Source organism: Delphinus delphis, chromosome 6 (assembly GCF_949987515.2).
Source record: "Delphinus delphis chromosome 6, mDelDel1.2, whole genome shotgun sequence".
In the NCBI taxonomy this organism is placed as follows: Eukaryota; Metazoa; Chordata; class Mammalia; order Artiodactyla; family Delphinidae; genus Delphinus; species Delphinus delphis.
Genome location: NC_082688.1, coordinates 42,607,490 through 42,614,455, shown reverse-complemented (window position 1 = coordinate 42,614,455; position 6,966 = coordinate 42,607,490). Strand labels below are relative to the sequence as shown.

Here is a 6,966-nt window from a genome sequence, read left to right as displayed (position 1 = left end):
GGTTGGGGAGGACGCTGCTCCGTGCAATTATCCAGGGCCCCAAGCTCCCTCCATCAAGTGGCTCTGCCAGCTCCCAGGGCCCTCAAGTCCTGCAGGGGATCGTCTGCACCCAGTAGGCAGGTGGAGGAAGAGAACGTGGAGCAGTAGGCAGGATGTTTTATGGGCCAGGTCTGAACGTGGTGGACACATGGTTCACGGGCTAGAACTCGTCACAAGGGGCCATCGGACTGCAAAGGAGGCTGGGAAATGTGGTCCTCCTGGCGGAAGGACACGAGATGTGGTCAACACATAGCATCGTCTCTGCCGCTCACAGACTCCCAGTCTCTTCTCTTTGTCTCAGAGACCTCCAAGGTTTGCAAGGTGCCCATGTGTGCTTTTGTATAGACCAAGGTCAACAACAGGTGGGCCAGGTCCAGCTCCCCGCCTGTTCTTGTAAATGAAGTTCTATTAGGACACAGTCACGCCCCGTCACTGTTGGGCTGATGTCACTGCTACAAAGGCAGCGTCAGGTTGTTACAACAGAGCCTGTGTGGTCCACAAAGCTGACCATAAATACTTATTCGCTGACCCTTTACAGAAAATGCTTGCTGACTCTGGTATAGAATCCAAGGAGGATTCTGCTGCAATCTCCACTCCCTCCTTCATCGAATCAGTGGCAACGTAACTATGAAGCACCCACCCTTTGCCAGCCCCAGTGCTCAGTACGAGACTACAACTATGAAGAAGACTTTGTTTTTATACTCAAGTTTCCAGTGTTTATGGGAATGATGGTAATAGGCATATAGGACATGGAAAAAGAATCCTCTAAAAAAACCCATATTTAATTAGTGTAAAAAGCAAGAGAATTCCACCTAAGTACATTTCCCCAACTCTTCAAAATTTTCCAAGGGCAAAGCCCAGAACTAACTTGGATTGTGAACCTGCCCTGAGACTGCAAGCGTATTGTAACATTAAACGAAAACACCCCCCAGTGGAAAAAGCTGGAATTGTTTCTGATTCAGACTCCTTTTCACAAAATTTAGAGAATGTTCCCATTTCTTTTTTTCCTTCATTACTTCCTTAAGCAGACCATTGTATTATGTCCCTGTTTCGCAAGGTGTCATATTACATTCTTTGTTTCTGTAAAGTCTATGCTGTGTCAACCAGCCTGGGACCCAGAGCAGCTGTTTCCAGAAACCCTGAAATCCAAGACAAGCAGAGGCTGGCCCTGGAGTAGGTGCAAGGTCCCCAGTGTTCTTCCTGGGGCACTGCTGACATTCAAGAGAAGCCCTCTGAGTAGGAGGAGGCCTCTTTAAGGCAACTCCAGAAACAAAAATCCTCCCTCCTACTCCTGTAAAACGGCTTTTCTAGTCGAAGGCAAAGGGAAGTAAATACTAGATTCAAGAGTTAATTCAGTAATACCAGCCAGGCAGGCACCTCCAAGGCTGAGCTGAAGAACAAACATTAAGAAATGAAATGCTTCCCCTGACATGGAGCCAGAGCTCTCTCTGGACGTCTCTCTCTTTAAAGGCCATCTTAGGGCCAGGCGTAATTCTAGAAATCCCTTCTGTGTGCCTCGGAGTGACTCAGACTCCACCCACACCCCCAAACACACACCCAGACGTGAACATGAGAACACGGAAAGAGAACACGGAAAATCAGTGTGATGAAGTGGTCCGGGGCCAACTAGAAGCTGGAGCTGGGCAGGAAGACACTGGTACTCTGTGCCCCTCTGCCTCCTCAGGGCACCTGTCCCAGGGACAGCAGGATGCTGGTTAGAATTCTGGTTCCCAGCCGGTCAGACTTTCCTGTCTCCACCCACAAGCCTTCACGCTCACTGGTCTTGAGCCTTGATTTACAAGATGGGCTACACCAATGCAAGGTGAGGGGCTCTTGCGGTCTCTAATCATTTCTGCCATGGGGCTTGCAGTCAGCCCAGCAAAATATAAGGTGTCAGCACAGTGCCCAGAGCCCAGTAAACTCCCGATAGATGGAAGTGATTGGGGCCTGGCCCTCACCCATTCCCTCGTGCCTTCCTAAGCGCCTGGGGCTCACGGGCCACCACGAAATCAGGAACACATACCAGTGGTCCTCCTTACTCATGGATTCTGTATTTGCAACTTCACCTACTTGCTAAAATTGGTAACCCCCAAATAAAAAATCACAGCCATTTACAGACGTGCATACAGCACTGAGAATTTCGAATCGCTCAGTGCCCACGATCCCAACTGAAGGGGAACTCGGGCTCTGTCTTCTTGTTCAGCTCTTGTACAGTAATCGAGTGCCCCTTCCATGGCCCATTAGGTGTCAGGTTTCTTGTATTTTTATGCTTTTTGCGGGTGACTTCATTGTTTAGTGGGCCCCCAGCACAGTGCCGAAGTGCCTAGCACGAGAGGCTGGGATGCACCCCGTGGAGAAAATACCTGTTAGAGAAGCTTCGTTCGGGCAGGAAGGGACTCAGGATAAAACTCCTGTTCATCCACCTATTAGGAGCCTTATTAGGATCAATTCACCTGACCCTGAGGCCTCAGTTTCCTCATTGGTAAAATGACCACAGAGAACTGAGTGGGGGAGATCTTTTCAACGTTAGCGTTTAACGGTGCTAAAGGATGTATTCCTTCATCATTAGGTTTCATAAACACTGAGTCTTGTGGATGCCCTTCTTTCAAAGTGTAAAGGAAAACATAACCACCCGAATCGCTCTTTCTAACCCAGAAGCAGGCATCATAATTTCCAAGAGGATGAGCGAATTACACTTAGTTGAGGACATAAGGGATTGGCACCGTTAAAGAACTAGGAACACACGGCACAGAACCACAAAGGATGAGGGGCCGTTTCTGCTCCTGGGACCCAAGGTTAAGGCTATTCTGGGTTGGCCCTAAAAATCATCAACACGACCTATGCGTCAGCCCACCTCTCTCCTGTGTCCTACTCATCCCCAAAATAACCAGTAAGCATCACAGGCAGGTACCTCCAAGAGACGACGCCACCCCAAACCAATTTCCCTCCCTTCTCACATATTCATCAGTAATCCTGGGAGCTCTGGACCTCAGGTTATTCCATCTCAGATGGACTGTGCCAACATGGCCCAAAGCCACTCAGCTACCCTTCCAAGCAATGACATGAGATTCCTTGCAGTAACCGGGTGAATAAGGAAACCCACTGGGGTCAATGCAAAGCGCCTTCTCCTCAAGCATCTCACAGTTATACAGACACTTAACCAAGATCCATTACTTCCCGTCAAAAACTACCAACCCATAAACCAGCCGAGCACGTGAAGGTGGTAGATACTCGTGTAAAAGACTGGATATGTTCTCTTAAGGTCAACTGAGCGGACTACACGCTTAGCTATGTGCTAGGTGTCATGCTGGATCCCTCGGGGAGTGGATATAAATCGACAGATCCTAACTTAAGAGTGTCACAGTCCAGTAAGAGACGAAGACCATCGCACATCTAATAGCAGCACTGTTTGATCCGGAATCCCTTGGAAATATCCCTGCCCTGTCAGTGGGTGAGGGATCGACATCTAGTCAAGTAACAGTCTCAGATGAGGCCTCAGTACCATCTGCTGAAGTCACCTGCTCTTCGGACATGGGAAGCATATGGATGTAGCTTTAAGCAGCGACAAAGAATATCTGCACTCCAGACCCTGGTAGAGAATATGTATCAGTAATCTCTCTGCTGTCTGACTCTTATCAAATGTTGAAACAAATGATATTGATGGATTTTTTTTCTGAAGTACACATAGTCCAGCTATGCCTTTGTCCGTATTTCCCAGAGGGCTATTATTATACAGACCATGACTCTACAAAATGTTGTAGGTACACACAAAGAAGTTCCTTGTCCAAATAAGTTTAGGGCAAGGTCTGAAACAGTTACCCACTTTTTTTTAACTTCAGGACTTCTCAGAAGTTGTGTGTGTGTGTGTGTGTGTGTGTGCGCGTGCACGCACGTGCGTGCGCATCACATGCGCCCTGACGGGGCAGGGATCTTGGTCTCTTTTTCTCATTGATGTACCCCAAGTGCTTGGAGCAGTGGCTGGCACGTCAATATTGTTGGAATGAATAAACAAATGTTGCATGAAAATCATTGTATTTAGTCAATACTGATAGAATATATTAAATCAAAGAGCAATGTGTATTAACAGGATATGACAGTTCATGAAATTGTGTAACTGTGCACGCCCAATTCTCAAACGTTTCATCACTGGAATGTTTCACCAGAACATTAAACATGAGAATGAGAATGCACATATGCATGATAGGAAAAAATCCCTGAAACTACAGCAGGACTCCATCAACAAATGCAGCATTTAGTGACAACTTACTGACCATCAACAGTGAAAAGTTTGCAGCAACAAATAGGACCACAACAAGGAGAACAACATTGAGTAAAGATGCCCAAAACAGAGCACAGAACCTTTAATAGGCTCGTTTCATTACGAATTTCCAAAGAGATTTAGAATACACGACTTGCCAAACTCATGTCACTGAAGTGGCAGCTGGGGCCCCATTTTCTCATAGGGTCTTACTGGCTCAGACCCCAGCCAGTTCCATGGCCTGTGAAAGTCAGAAGCTCTCCCACAATTTCTGCCAGTTCCCAGGGGCTGCATCTTCATGGTTCAGTATTTCTTCTCAGTTGCTCAGGCACAAAGCTCAGCCTGTCCATCCCTTCCACGGAGCACCCAACTGTTCACAACTTTGGCTTTCAAAAGGCAGGGTCGCCCCAAGCAGCTTCCTGCCATCTCAGCGGCTCCGCCCCCCACTCGCATCTCCACCTCCTCGGCCCACTCTCCTGCAGCTTTGAAGTTTAGGAGCTCCAAATTCTTCACCTTTTAAGAGTGATTTCCCCTTTCCAACACTCAGATGAAGGGGAGGAGAGCTCAGATTCTACTCCACCTTTACAAGCTCAATCCTACTTTTGTGGACGCCCTTAGCTTTTGGGTGGTCCACCACCCAGCCTCCCTCCTTCTGGCTACAGTGGTTTTGGGGGAACTATTCTGTGGGTCCCGGCAGGTCTGCTGATTCAGGGATCCTGCTCTCTGCTGGCTCAGTGTCAGGCTGTTCACACTTGGCAGAGACTGTCAACCTTGAGCAGAAGTTAGATGATAGCAGTGGAGACAGGGGAAAGGAACAGATGAAATTCTTTTCTTTTGGTGGCCATGAAGTCATCAAGGATTTTCTGGGTAGTGAGACCCCAGGCGTTTCTGGGTTCCTGTCCATCTTGAGACTGTTTCTTCAGGCTTCTCCTTGATTCCATGACCTCCAGGATAGCCTTTTCATAAACTGCCAGCTTGGTCCTGGTGCTCACAACACAAGAACCTGACTCTGTCCCATCAGCAGAGCAACGGCTCTCTCTCTGATGTGAACAGTCAGGGTCTGCAACAGAAGACTTCCTTTTCTCATGGTACATCTACTAACATCTCCCTCTATTAATGTTATATTAAATTCAGTTTAGGAAGTACCCTTGATGTTCTAGGCTTTATTTCTAAATCTATCCAAAGGCTGTGGACTTCAGCCATAGTATCTGTATTACTTTTCTACTGCTGCATGACAAACTGCTACAGACTTAGCAACTTCAAACAATCTTCTGTTACTATCTCACAGTTTCTGGGGGCCAGGAACCAGGCATATTGTCACTGAGTTTTCTGCTCAGGGCCTCACAAGGCTGAAATCAAGGTGTTTGCTGGGCTGTGCTGTCATCTGGAGTTCAGGGTGCGTGTCCGAGTTCATTTAACTTGTTGGAAGAATTCAGTTCCTCGTGATTCCAGGACTGTGGTCGTAGTTTTCTTGATGGCTGTCCCCTGAAAGTCACTCTCAGCTCCTAGAGGCTGCCCTCAGGTCCCAGCCATGTGGCCCTCTCACGACATGGAAGCTACTTCTTCAAGGCCAGCAGGAGAATCTCCCTGCCTCTAGGACTTCTTCTTTTTATTTATTTGTTTGTTTTATTTTTATTTATTTTTTGGCTGCATCGGGTCTTAGCTGCGGCACGCGGGATCTTCGTTGAGGTGCGCAGGCTTCTCTCTAGCTGTGACGAGCGGGTTTTCTCTTCTCTAGTTGTGGTGCGCGTGCTCCAGGGTGCGTGGGCTCTGTAGTTTTGCAGCACGTGGGCTCTTAGTTGAGGTGTGCGAGCTCAATAGTTGTGGCACGTGGCCTTCGTTGCCCTGTGGAAATGTGGGATCTTAGTTCCCTGACCAGGGATCGAACCTGTGTACACTGCATTGGAAGGCAGATTCTTTATCACTGGACCACCAGGGAAGTCCCTAGGACTTCTTCTAATGGGCTGATTTGGTCAGGCCACCCAGGACAATCTTCCCTTTGATTAAGTTAAAGTCAACTGATTAGGGGACATTACATCTAGGAAATCCCTTCACCTCTGTCATATGACATAATCTAATCATGGAAGTGGTGTTGATCGTGGTCTTGCCTATGCTCAAGGGGAGGGGATTATGCAGGGCGAGTATAACAGGGGGTCCATCTTAGAATTCTGCCTACCACGTGGTCTTATTCACAGTTCTGCTGAGCGTAACTGCTGTTTACCTTTCCCTTGGCTTATAATAAAGGAGTTCCTATGATATCTCCTACAGGGCTCTTGTTGGGGTTACGGGCTCTTACATCAGTTAGCATTCGCTCTATGCTGCCCCCTATAAGAAATATATATTTTTAGAATTAAGAAACAAGAACACAGATAAACAAGAAGGTCCTACTGTATAGCACAGGGAACTATATTCAAATATCTTTTGATAACCGATAAGGGAAAAGGACCTGAAAAAAACATATATATATGTTATATACAACATATGTATATATACAATATGTTCTATGTCATATATAAAACATATATATGCTACATATATATATATATATATTTGTACCTGAATCACTGTGCTCTACATCAGAAACTAACACAACATTGTAAATCAACTATACTTCGATAATAATAAAAAAAAGAACGAAGAACAATTACGCTTCCTTGAGGGAATGGTAG

The 6,966-nt window shown here is 46.8% G+C and overlaps 1 protein-coding gene across 2 annotated transcripts in view; it reads right to left on the bottom strand.

Annotated features, from left to right (window-relative positions):
* Positions 1–6,966, bottom strand: part of LOC132427280 (guanine nucleotide-binding protein subunit alpha-14) — a 194,919-nt gene that overhangs the window by 19,546 nt on the left and 168,407 nt on the right. The window lies entirely within an intron of this gene.